Source organism: Sitophilus oryzae, unplaced genomic scaffold (genome assembly GCF_002938485.1).
Source record: "Sitophilus oryzae breed Bouriz unplaced genomic scaffold, Soryzae_2.0 scaffold_172_pilon_pilon, whole genome shotgun sequence".
Taxonomy (NCBI): Eukaryota; Metazoa; Arthropoda; class Insecta; order Coleoptera; family Curculionidae; genus Sitophilus; species Sitophilus oryzae.
The window spans coordinates 994,461-1,007,798 of NW_022146424.1; the positions used below are offsets into that span (position 1 = coordinate 994,461).

The 13,338-nt window shown below is 30.3% G+C and overlaps 2 protein-coding genes across 2 annotated transcripts in view; one reads left to right on the forward strand and one right to left on the reverse strand.

Moving 5' to 3' along the window:
* LOC115881461 (protein unzipped-like) overlaps positions 1-10,570 on the reverse strand; it is a 68,408-nt gene extending 57,838 nt beyond the window's left edge. Inside the window, exon 1 of the mRNA XM_030898942.1 lies at positions 10,291-10,570. The gene's annotated coding sequence lies outside the window, so the exon portion shown is untranslated. The remainder of the gene's footprint in view (positions 1-10,290) is intronic.
* LOC115881460 (mitoguardin) overlaps positions 1-13,338 on the forward strand; it is a 118,002-nt gene that overhangs the window by 90,887 nt on the left and 13,777 nt on the right. The window lies entirely within an intron of this gene.

Consider the following 13,338-nt stretch of genomic DNA (forward strand, 5'->3'; position numbering starts at 1 on the left):
TATAGAACTGGTAAGAACCGCACCTTATATGGTTTTTAATAATTCTTTTCCGCCTTGGTTAATTTTCTAGGAATAATAATTAGGTGTATGAAAAAAGAAAATAGTTAAATGTATTACATCAATTATAGATGTCTATACATATACTTTAGCAACAGATTTATTAGGATATAAGTATACTGAAGAACTTATTTTTTGATACTGTAAAAATAACTAATATTCCAATTTTTGTTCAAAGAAAAGCACTATTAATAACAAGAAACGTTAGAAAATGATTTCCCCTTTTCAAATAATCCAATCTGCGATTATATCCTGATAATATCCTATTAACTTTAATACCTACATTAATGCCATTGAGCTGGAAAATTGTCAGGGAGAGATTACAACATGGTATTTAAGATGTTTTAATATACCCATTACACATATGAAAATTGTACAGGCTGTCCCACAGACCTATATAAAAGATAGAGACTAACCGTATACATTGATTCGTTTTTACCCAGCAAAATGTTTATTTAGAAATTTGATTTGACCACAGACTTAATGATGTGTAGTCCAGAATTTTTTTAAAATCATAAATTAGTAAAATGTAATTTTTTTTTCGGACACACTGTACAGTTGACGTATTTTGAATATGGAAAAATAAAGTCAATGCTTTCTATGATATAAGATAATGTATGGTTAAATTCTTTGTGTGATTAAAAAATATAGTTCTTGATGCCCTACTTGGGGTCTTTTGTAGTGAAAATGAACTTTAAATTTAGACTTCCGTTGCGTTTTAAAAAGTTAATTTTGTTTACGACGAAGGGTATTATTATTTCAATTCTTTTGTTGATTGACGTCTTTTGTGTTTGGTAAAAGGAAAGGCGTAGAAAAAACCATTTTTTAATTATGTTAGAGAAAAATATGTTCTCTGTAACTAGGATATTGGTGGAAATGTTGGAATAATAATACATTTTCCTAATTTAATTGATATTTTTGATATATGTGATGATGGTATAAATAAATATCAATATTTTAATAACAAATTGCTAAATAACAAATAATTCACCAGAAGCAATGTTATTAATCAATCATAGTAGATATACTGCATTGAGTTGAAAAGTTACAAAATAAAAATAGCTGCTTCAGTAACCAATGATTGATGATGCACCGATAGATAAATCTGTGTTCCTCTAATGAACCATTGCTTCATGTTGACAGCAATATATGTGATATTTCTCTCTTTTTAACAATAAAATATCTACTCATATAATTTTTGCAAATAAACAAATTGAATTTAAATATATAAAACAAAGTAAAGTTGGGTTCGTTTTTCTATGTCTATGCGATATTGTCGGATTTTGCTTAAACAAATGCTTAAGCTTAAACACGTACGAACAGGCAACACTGTATGCCGCTTTTTATTTTGTCTCTTTATCTGTTAACCGATCATTTATATTTGTCTCTGTCGCGTGCATTAAAATACAGACCACGGAGATAACGTGTCCAGGATCGTATATTCTTCACTATGGTTAAATACAGTGATACATCCATTCATAAGCGTAAATCCCAATAAAATGTAAATATTCTTATTCTCTTTATGGGCTCTTATATCAATTAGCATAATTTAACGATTAATTATTGAGAAATGACTGATATATTTTACAAAAGTGCGTGGGTGAGAGTTGATAAACAGCAATCGTTTGTTATTATGTGTGTTCAATCGAGGTAATACACGATTATTGTTTCAATTCTGAAATTATTCAGGGAATGAATAACGTGAGTGAGTCATTTTACAATGAAAAGATTGTTAACTTATTCATGAATCATGGACATAGTTTGATTAAGGTACTTACGGTGGTGCAGTACTATTATTTCTACATACATGAAGATCGCTGTCATTTTATATGTAAAATTATATGGGGAATGTCATTGACGTTCATTTCCAAGCCAACTGGACGCCGTTTTTTTTTCGCTTATACGGTATTTACATCTTGTTTGTTATCCACTCCACTCAAATCTTAAATTTAAGAGTCTATTACGCTGTACTGTTCGGGTCGCTCTCAGGGGTCGAGTAAAGCGGCCGAAGGAAATATATACTCTTCTTCATCTTCTCTCTCAGCCTGGTTCCATCCAGTTTTGGATATAGGCCTCTTCTAGGTTTTTCCATGCTTCGCGATCTCTAGCCAATCTTATCCATTGTCTTCCCGCCACTGCCCTGACGTCATCGACCCGTCTCTTTTTTGGTCGGTCCACACTTCTTGTTGTTCCCCTAGGTCTCCATAGGATTACTTTTTGGGGCCATCGGTCTGGATCCTGTCTTGCCACATGTCCTATCCATTGCCACTTCAGACTTGCCATTCTTTTAACGACATCTATTAATTTTGTTTTTTGACGTATGTGGGTATTCCGTATTTTTTCCCTAATGGTGACTCCCAACATGATTCTTTCCATGGCTCTTTGTGCTACTCGTAGTTGTTCTGCTGTTTTTCGGGTAATTGCCATAGTCTCTAAGCCATACGCAAGCACAGGTAGAATGCAGATGTCGTAAGCCTTTTTCTTTAGGTTCATGGGCACCTTTTTATCCTTGAAAATATCGCTCATATTTCCAAATGCTACCCATGCCAAATGGATCCTGCGTTTGATCTCCGTATTTTGGTTTTCCTTGCCCAGCTTGATTTTATGACCTAAATATATATAATGGTCTATGTTTTCAATAATAACGTTGTCAACGGTAATGTTATGGATATTGTTGCTCATTATCTTGGTCTTCTTCAAGTTCATTTTAAGGCCAATTTTCTGGGATTGGATTGGCATTTAACTCATTTAGCATGGTGTTCAGTTCTTGAATGTCGGTGCTCAGCAAGACAATATCGTCTGCGAACCTCAGATGGCTAAGGTGTACCCCCATGTTTAGACCTCTATTTTCCCATTCTAATTTCTTGAAGACATTTTCCAGTGCCAGTGTAAATAACTTGGGAGAGATGGTATCTCCTTGTCTCACGCCTTTGCCGAGTGATATTTTTTCTGTTTTGAGGTCATCATCTAATTTAACTTGGAAGGTTGCACTATCATAGATATTTTTAATAATGGAATAATATCTGGAATCAATTCTCGCGTCCTCCATTGAAGCTAGAAATGGCCAGGTTTCGATGCTGTCAAAGGCTTTTTGGTAGTCTACAAAGGCCAAATGTAGAGGTATATTGTATTCTGTTGCTTTTTCAATGACGTTTTAATTGTTTGTAGATGATCGATGGCACTAAAACCTTTTCGAAAGCCTGCCTGTTCTATTGGCTGATAGGAATCTAGTTTTGTAGACAGTCGGTTGATGATAATCCTAGTAAAGAGCTTGTATAGATGCGAGAGAAGGCTTATTGGTCTATAATTCTCTATATTTGTAAATTCTCCTTTTTTGTATAATAGCACAACTTCTGCGTTTTTCACTGTAATTACAAAACTTTAATATATTTCCGTATTGTAACGGAATTTTAAATTATGTCTTTATTTTCGAGAAAATTTAGTCCAAACATAAGGAATATTTTGTTGATGATTGATCATCAAAACCTTAAAAATAAAGAAGTTGGGGTCCAAAAAATGGACAGTTAGTAAGTAAGTTTACTGATGTTTGAAAAAATGGAACAAATATTAGGTAAGTTACGAATACATCAAATAGTTTATCATACCTTACTCTTTATAGGAGTCTCATTTTTTCATTTTCTATTCTGGTTCTCCTTTAAAGTACAACAAAGCTCTATTCTGCCTACTCTTGCCTTATCATCCAACAACGAAATTACCATGTTCTTAACGGTATCTATAGAACGCCCTGTAGAAGATCGTATGTACATACGTCTATCTCGATAGCTTCTCAAGGTAGAGATAAATCTTTTTTAAAGCCATAATAATGATGGACAGTGCACCATTGTTCGAACATAAACGGGAGAATCTCTTTGTTACCGAAGAAGATATATTTTACTGCATTGAATGTAAAGTCCCGTTCAATTTTTTTTAGTTTATGTTGATTTTGTTTAGCTATATTGAATAAATAAAATATTATGATAAAAAAAAGTATGAAAAATTGGGTGTATGAATCTTTTCACTGTTTTTTTTTCTTATGATATAGAAATTTGCAAAAATTCCCATTGCCAGAAAATATTTTAAATATTTCAAATATTTCCCTACCTTCCTGACTTTTCAATGGCTCATTATGTGTATCTATTGAACAAAATATTTCGCATACAGAGAACAAGCAATATAAGATAATATGTATTCAAAACGAGGGAATGCACTTTCAAATTTTTTAAAGGAAGCATAAAACAAAGACCAGCCTGTAATAAAGTCAATAACAGAACATAATGATATTGTACTGAAATTCGCCTTAAGCAGAATCAAACTGTACTATGTACTATGTATAAACATGTAGACTATACTCTTAAGGAAATACAGGGTGTATTCTAATAATTCCCATTCTTAACTTCTATATACTGGGGATATCTAACCAATATCAGCTTTCTCTCTTCAGATTTTCTTCCCATATTCTCCATTCATCATGAGGCGCCACTACGGCTGACCTCTCGCTCATTTCGCATTCTGCGCATTAACAAGCCGAACACAATACAAATTAAAACGATGCAACAGAATTCAAATGAGGTCGGTCTTATGGTAATGCCGTTTCTTATTCGTGTGCCGTTGTTGTACAGATTTACAGCGAGACGAAATACCAGTCGATGGTGTTCCGAGTCATGTTCTTCTAAAGCCTTCGAAGAATGATGGACGCGTTAGAAGGGAATTAAATGTCATAATTATTTCGAAGTGGTTTTTCAGGAAGGATCATTCTCTTTCTTTTTTTTTCTTCGGTTTGTATTGGTATTATGGGCTAAGTGATTACAAATTATTGTTAAATAGAGGGTGGTCCGAATTATATTCGGGAAACTTCGGCAACTTCGTAAACAACATATTATGGTGCTATAAAAAAAATCGGAAATGTCAATATTCCATGGGTATAGTGATAAATGAGGTCTAAATTATAAGAAAATGCATTTTCTATGAAAACTTGAAGAGATGGGCAAAAAATGGAACAATACAATTTGATAGACAATTACATTGTGCATCTGATTCACGTAAAATATATAGGGTGTTCCATTTAAATTAAACAAGTTATTGCCGTTTAAAGCTAGTAATTATTTAATATAAATTTTTGGACACTCTGTATAAGGTAGTATTTTTTTTATTGCAACACAATATCTGATCAATAAATAACCTTCAGTAAATATTTAGTATTAAAAACTTTGATACCCTTGGAGAAATAAAGCCTTAATTTTTTTACTGCAATTTCATAAAATTGAAAATATTTCAAAAACGGTAAGGTTTAAGTATAATAAACCTTAATCAAATTTACCTTTATTTCAATCGTAGAATCCAAAAATAGAATAATATACAGGGTGTTCTATTTAAAAAAATACAACTATAATATTTTTTACTTATTTGGGACACTCTGTATCTTGTAAAATTATTTTTAAATTGTAGCTCCAATAGTCCTTCAACGAACCCAAAACTTACAATTTGTAAAAATCTAATCGTTTAGCTACAATACTCCGTGTCGTATGTGGTGAACAACCCTGTATATTCATAGACTATCAATTACAACTAGAAACATGTAATAGGTACTTTCAAATATTGACACTAGGTGCTATAATAAATATCACACTTTATATTAACAAAATTCGAATTTTATGCGGACGAACTCACGGGAAAAAACTTACTACTAGTTCTTACATAAAATCTTACGTATAGATTTTCCTAACCAAGATTCTTTGTGGTGAAATACCTTTAATGTGTTTTTTTTGTCTTGAAAAGTCCAAAAGAAATATTGTTATAGCTTACCGAGAATTTCTATGGGTACCGAACCTGTTAATTTTACACATCCGCAAAACTAGACCTGGTGTTTTACAATGTTGCATTGTGTTTGGTACCGCAAGCGAGATTTTTTCGTACCCAGGTGTGAATATACTGGTTTGTTTTATGGCGCTTTTACGGTACAACAACGGAACTATGGGCCGTTTATTTTTCTCTAGTAAAAGGATGTAAAAACAACAAGAATACAACAAAGAACATTCAGAAAATTAAAGAGCTAAATGAAAACATTAAAAGTTGACTAAATTGACGAAAGAAACTATACTAAAATGGAAAATGGATATTGGAAACTAATTGTAATAATTGCCAGTTATATACAGGGTGGTTCGAATTGTATTCGGGAAACTTCGGCAGCATATTCTGTAGACGAAAATAAGTAAAAAAGTTTTTGTCCTAAAATGCTTCGTTTCGGAGATGGGTATAGCAATTTCATTTTTATTTCTTTTTTTTTTCAAATAATTTCTGAACTATAGTCGATATTTGGATCAAAATTGTTATTTGGGTGTTTTTTCACATGAAAAATTATATTTCGATGTCAATATGACTCCTACTTATAGGAGGCACCACCTACATATTTTTAACTGTTTTAAAGTATAATAATTTTTCGTCCATACTTGTATAAAATTAATGAGTGAAAAAAATATATGGTATTTTATGTAAAAACGGTCTCTTGGTAAAGGAAACTTAAAATTTAAAAAAACTGTCTATAATATATTTTTTTATATACTGTATACAATTTACTAAAAATTTAAAACTCTTATAGCGTAAAACTAATACAGGAACTACTACAATACATACCTGCAATTTATAGCCAACTAGGCCACCTTAATATAAAAATAAATCCTTCCTTTTAATAGGTTCAAATGTCAAGCATGTCAGATGGTTTTTAAATTACATTGTTATTTTTAAATCGACAAAATAATTAACCTTTTTAAAGTATGATTTCATACATATTTTTATAAAATATCTTAAAACTTATAAAAAATAATTAATTAGATTTTTTAAACAAACTAACTTTAAGCAGTAGATACATATAATTTTATTTGAAATAATATTAAATCAAGTATATAAGACACACCCATTGAGATAAATAAATAATTATTTTTTTAAATGAGATCTTTCCGATATATTTTTATATCTGTAATTTATGTTTACCTTATTGGTAGAACTTGTTTTATTTCTACAATTTCAAAAGGAATTTCGAGAATTACCACATAGAACAAATACAGCGTAGAAATAAATCTAATGATTTAATTAAAAAAGTATATGTATCTAAGGTTACTCTAGTTAGAAAAGGGGCAAATCAAATAAAAAAAAACTGTTCATAAAGATTAATAAAAATCGTTAATAAGATTTTTTTTTTAACGTAAGACACGTTTATATGATTTCTCATAGCAAATATTAAATAAAGACAATATTGATTGAATTTTTCATTGATTGACACGTTTATAATCTATAAAAAATAAACTCTAAAGCCCTGTCTATACGTATACGTTTTACGTGTCAGGTAAGACGGATTAAAAACTAGTGTAACACTAACTCATTACCGAGAATGTATTTTTTAAATCATCTATACTAATATATAAAATCCTTAAGTGACTGACATACTGATTAATCACGATCCTGCTCAAACCACTCAACGTAAGAAGCTCAATTTTGGTATACAGGTTGATTCTAAGGTGTAGAGGTTCGATAAGAAGGGATTTTTCGAAACTCGAATTCTAAGGGGGTGAAACCACCCCTCAAATATTAGAATATTTTTTATTTAAAACCCGGTGAGTTTTTGGGAAAAACTCTAAACTCGTATATTTTAAGATTTTTAAAAAGATTATACAGGGTGTTTCATAAAATATGACCATTGAATAATCACGATTCTGCCTAAACTGCTTGACGTTTAAAGCTGATTTTTGGCAAACGGATTGACTGTGGGGTGTAGAGGTTCGATAAGGAGGGGTTTCTCAAATCTCAAATTCCAAGAGGGTGAAAACGCCCCTCAAATATTACAATATTTGTTATTTAAAAAACGGTTAGTCTTTCGGGCAAACGGTTGGACCCGCATAATTTATTTTGTATTTTTACATATTTTGAAATTTTTTAAAAAATCATACAGTGTGTTCCAAAAAGTTGGGTAATTGATTAACCATGATTCTACTTAAACTGCTTGACGTAAAAAGCTTATTTTTGGCAAACGGATTTTTCGAAAGTCAAATTCCAACGAGATGAAACTAGCCCTCAAATATTACCAAGTTATATAATAATATCGCCATATTGTTTTTTCTCATGCTGACATAAATGTGAGAAAATTTTATCCAGTTTGTATGTTAATGGAAAAAATGATTAATTATCAATTCGACGCGAATGAAGTCGCGGGTACACGCTAATATAGTTTATATTATTACTTTTAATCAATCGTCAAAAGACTAGACTAAAAAAACAGTAAACTGATATCTGGAATTCGTTAATATCAATATTTAATTTTTGCCTCATTACAATTTGTTTATATTTTTCATGCTTTACATCATAAAGACTTCGAAAAACATCCATTAGCGGAAAATACTCCAAATATGGAATTTGTTTATAATAATCTTAATATTTATCGCTAGTGTGAGTAACAGGTCAATTAAAAGCAGTTTATCTTATTATTAAATGGAATTTGTGCAAATTTGTTTAAAATTTAACGTTTTTTTCTTTGTGCTGGTGATACGTATTCGATATATGATGCAATAATATTTTTTACGCGCATATAAAAATATTAAAAATAACAAAAATACTATATATAGCAATAACCTTGATTTTTTTTAGAATATTTTCTCTCTTCACAAAACCGTGACATTCAAAACTGTGACGAATATAAAATAGTTTTATTACAGCTCTTTAACAGTTACATTGACCTGTACAACAGCGTTCAATGCTGTTTGACATTTAGATTATGACCTCCGGTTCACACTTAAGTGCTAACCAATTTTTATTGTGTTGGTACCACATCGTAATGACATAATTTCTAAGTACTAAGTGCCGGAAAGTACCTATTGGCATAAATATTTTTGGTGTCGTAAAATGATTATTTTATGGCACCTACCCTCACAGCTGGAAGAAATATGGCGTCTGTGTTTATTTTGTTAGCAAGAATTCTTAAAAAAAATGTTTACAAATACGCTGAAAAATTCTTGAAAAATGAATATTATTGACAAAAAAATTTGGGTTGTTTTACTGAACGATCTGAAGACGTAGGAAAAAATAAGGGTAGACAAAATTTATTGTTTATTTACTTTTGTACATTTTTTCTAAATGAACAAAAAATTTTATTCAATAAGACATTCCAGACCAAAGTTCGAGACAAATTTTATGATATGGTTATAAAACAAAAACTTTGGAAATAATAAATAAAATGAAAACAGTGTTTTCGTAAACATGTCTGCCAAAAGAAATGATCTGTCAAAGCTGAACTAAAAATGATCATAATTTATTATTTTTTATTTCAAAGTAGATTTCAACATCGAATAGCAGGTTTAATAGGTTATTGACATAAAAAGGACTGAAAAAAAATTGTTTGATTCTAGAAATATAAAAAATAATAGACTTTGCACATACACACAATCCAAATATTTACTTACTGTACGTATTTCTAAAGAAATGTTGGATATTTCAGCATTTTATGATAAAGATACTAAATAGAAAAACCGAGAAAAAAACTAAAGAAAAAATAGAATATAGAGAGATACATAAAAGTAGAAAAATTAAAATGAAATAACAAATAATATTATTAAACGTAACTACAAATCTAAAAAACGAAATTAAAACATTACAATAATTATTAACCATCCATGTTTTTTTTAAAATATGGATGATAATGAAAACCTGTGATAAAAACAAATTTTGAATCACGGAAAAACAAAATTATATGTAAAATATGCTTATACCTACCAAAAACAAAATAAAAAAAGTCCGACACAAAAATGAAGTACCTACATAAACAATCTAAATAAGTATTTCTAAAGGAATATTAGATATTTCAGGATTTTATGATGAAGGTACTGAATGATTAAATATAAAAACTAATTTTAACTAAAGAAAAAATGGGGGAATCAAGATTCAAAAAAGTAGTAAGAATAAAATGAAACAAAAAATGTATTATTAAAAGTTTTAAATAATAATTGGAAGTAAAACATTTACAATAATTGCCATATTTCTGGTTTAAAATTGGATGAAAAAAATAATATGTAAAACTTTTTTAAATGAAATGTCTCTTAAATAAATTTATGAAAATATTAACTATCCATAAAAAAAAGAAGTAGGTACATAAACAACACAAATATTTATTTATTGTACGTTTATATCTCTCCCAACCTAACGACGGTTTTGGCGGGTAAACACCAGTCCAGTCCTTTTAAATTAACCTACCTGCTTCTCTTCACGAACAGACAGCTTTTTTTATCTCAACCCCTATTAAATATCCAATGTCGTGGCACCAAAAAAACAATTCGATTTATTCCGACGATACTAAAACACTTCGAAACAACAAAAACACACTGTCAAGACGCACTGAGGTAATTTGACTGGTTCACCGGTAAGCAACGCCGACTGTCGACTGGGCCACAGCACGCTAAGCACTTTTGCGCTCGCAATTACTTAACGGGCTACGTCTGCGGAATTGATCCGGTCGAAGGGCAACGGCGTAAACGTACGGAGTGTTGTGGCGGCGCGAAGAAGGCCGCGGACGCGCACCGCCATGGAGGAGTGGCGGTGTTGCCGGGTGGTTGTTTTTATCAGTATAGTTCGGGAATATTAATAATGTTTATTTTTGGCCAAAAGATTAGAATATTAATTGAATATAAATTGAAGTGCAAGGATAGATGGCGAGGTCCAGCCGAGAAGCATCAAAGAGTAGATGTCTATCATCTACAAAACAGCAATTTTCTATAATTTGTTATAATCTGACGTTTTGGATTTAAGAAGCCATTATCAGTTTTGTTAATTTGGTAATTATTGGGAAAACTGGAAATCGTCCGATTTTCACAAGAATTGGTATACACCCTATTTTGAGGTCCTAGATTACGAATCTGAACTTTTTTTCTGGCGGTCTCTTACCGTTTTTCAGAAAAACGAAAAATTATTTCAACATCGTATTTTTCTTAATTTCTCATATTTTTAAAGTTTTCTAGCACATATTTTGTTAGGTATTCAATAAACAATGAGGTTTTTGCTATTTTCTGTTACTTTTTTAACCAATTCTATGCTTAATAGAGGAAAATTTGCTAAAATAAATTTGTAAACAATCTGAAAATGTTGGGTTATGTGCTGGCATTTAAAGCAACGTTGCCAATGCTAAAACTAAATTTAGCGTGTTTTTTTCGCTCATTCTGGGATTACGAAAGGCGGTTACCAGAGGAACGGCTCCTTCCCATAACTGCTATTTTACCAACGAGATCTGACTATAACCACGAAGTTGCACGAAAGAGTTTTGATTGCATTGGTTTTAACTTCTTTGCGGAGGGGGTTAATCTTTTTTTGGTATAATATAACAAAAAAAGATTAACACCCTCCGCAGAGAAGTTATAACCAATGCAATCAAAACTCTTTCGTGCAACTTCGTGGTTATAAATAGTCTTTATATAACTTCTTTGCGGGGGGGGGGGGGTTAATCTTTTTTTAACATAGCAATATAGCAAAAAAAGATGAACCCCCTTCACATAGAAGTTGAAACCAATGCAATCAAAACTCTCGCGTAACTTTGTGGATATATGGTATATTTAACTATTGTTAGATCTCATAATAGGTAATCTATTTAAAATCCCTAATCACCCGAAAAAATACAAGATATGGCAACGTTGCAAATTTTCAAATTTCCTGATCAGCTCTAGAACTTTGCTAGAATATATTTGTCTCTCTCATTACATAGGAGAGAGAAAGAAGGATAAATGAAATGTCAAACTTCCATCTGGTGTCAATTTTCTTTGTTATTTTGTTAAGAAAAGTGTTTTTCAGTAAAATTTTGGACATTTTTCTATTCTCAATCAAGTGTGGCTTTTAGATAAACTATAATATAATGAAAATATAGTGAAATTATTACTTTGTAGGGCTGAAATAAAGAAAAATTCAGTGTTGAAATTATTTTCCGTTTTTCTGAAAAACGGTAAGAGACCGCCAGGAAAAAAGATCGTTAAGATTCGTAATCTACAACCTCAAAATAGGGTGTATACCAATTTTGGTGAAAAACCAGACGATTTTCAGTTTTCCCAATAATTACCCTTAAGGGAAATACTAACATTATTAATATAACACAAGCTAATTAATAATTAGAAGTCTGTACCTGGTGGAAGTATTATAAACTTTTCAGGTCCTAGTATTAAATCTCTTATCTGTTTTATCTTAAGAAATTAGAGTAACTAGGTACACATTTTCTAATATTAAGCACTTTTTCAAAAAAAAAGTGTTTAATTTTACTTTTCAAAAGCTTTAGTTGTTTTTCAATATTTTTCAAGTACTTTTAGGAATTTTGTATGAAAAGAAATTAGTAGATATTCTTTTTTCAGTAGTAAATAATAAAAATTCATATTTACCTTGTAATGTTCTGATTTATATTAGAAATGACTTGGCAACGTCGGCGGGGTGCCGACGCCGGCTCGCTATTGGACCGAAACACGTCATCGGAGCCAGGAATCCTCCGGGCACTGGAGTAATACAAAGACTACTCGAATTTAAAGGCTAACACCCCTGAAATAAAGGAAATAAACACTAATTAGGAAATTTTAAAATGTATGCATCTTTTTTGAGAAATATAATTTTTATTTTATGATATACTTCTAAAAATTTGTATTTTGTGCCAATGTATCATCGTATTGATAATACGAAAGAAATATTCAGATTAATTTTAATATGTGTAATATAATTAATTGTAAACAATGAGAATATGGAAAAACATTATTAAGTACGTGTACTTTGCAAATCAATATATCCTGTATTGAAAAAATGAATTCTAATGTATACAACTAAATTGTAAATTAGTACAATTTTCTGTCATTATTAAATTATAAATAACAACTTTAATTACATATTATGTTTTTTTCAACAGCTTAAAAATGCCAAGTCACCTGAAAATTATAGATAGCGGAAAATTTGTTATAAACAACAGTTGTAAATAATTAAATTATCTCAATTATAAACAATAGGAATAAATCTATATATTTTTTAAATAGAATGTTATTATATTTCTTTATTTAAAAGAAATACGTTACATACTTTTTTTATGGTCAATAATAAAAGAATCTTGAAAATTAACTTTTTTTGATTTTCTTCAGTTATTATTTTTTGGAAAAACGGACGTAGTATTTTCAAAAAAATAACTTTTTATTTTGTATATTTTCTACTAGTGATGAAAAATCGAGAATTCTTTTTAAGAAATGAAAATCACAAATATATAAACATTATTTACATTTACATACCTATATT